The sequence below is a fragment of the Bison bison genome, unplaced genomic scaffold (genome assembly GCF_000754665.1).
Source record: "Bison bison bison isolate TAMUID 2011002044 unplaced genomic scaffold, Bison_UMD1.0 scf7180017862555, whole genome shotgun sequence".
NCBI lineage: Eukaryota > Metazoa > Chordata > Mammalia > Artiodactyla > Bovidae > Bison > Bison bison.
Window position 1 is genome coordinate 13,808 of NW_011493127.1, and position 484 is coordinate 14,291.

The 484-nt window shown below is 38.8% G+C and overlaps 1 protein-coding gene across 1 annotated transcript in view; it reads right to left on the minus strand.

The window, feature by feature from the left end:
* LOC104983414 (T-complex protein 11 X-linked protein 2-like) overlaps window positions 1-484 on the minus strand; it is a gene marked incomplete at its 3' end in the record, with an annotated part of 8,987 nt that overhangs the window by 7,610 nt on the left and 893 nt on the right. The gene's annotated exons all lie outside the window — the stretch shown is intronic.

The window sequence follows — 484 nt, forward strand, 5'->3', positions numbered from 1 at the left end:
GTCACAGTCTGCAGTGATTTTGGAACCCAAGAAAATAAAATGTGTCACTGCTTCCACTTTTTTCCCTTCTATTTACCATGAAGTGATGGGACTGGATGCCATGATCTTAGTTTTTCAAATGTTCAGTTTCAAGCCAGCTTTTTCACTCTCCTCTTTCACCTTCATCAAGAGGTTCTTTAGTTCCTCTTCCCTTTCTGCCTTTAGAGTGGTATCATCTGTATATTGGAGGTTGTTGATATTTCTCCCAGCAATCTTGATTCCAGGTTGTGACTCATCCAGCACAGCATATCTCATGATGTGCTCTACATATAAGTTAAATAAACAAGGTGAAAATATACAGCCTTGACATACTGCTTTCCCAATTTGGAACTAGTCAGTTGTTTCATGTCCAGTTCTAACTTTGACTCACAAAGGTGCAGTTCTAACCTTCTGATCATGTGAAATGAGTGCAGCTGTTTGGTAGTTGGAACATTCTTTATCATTT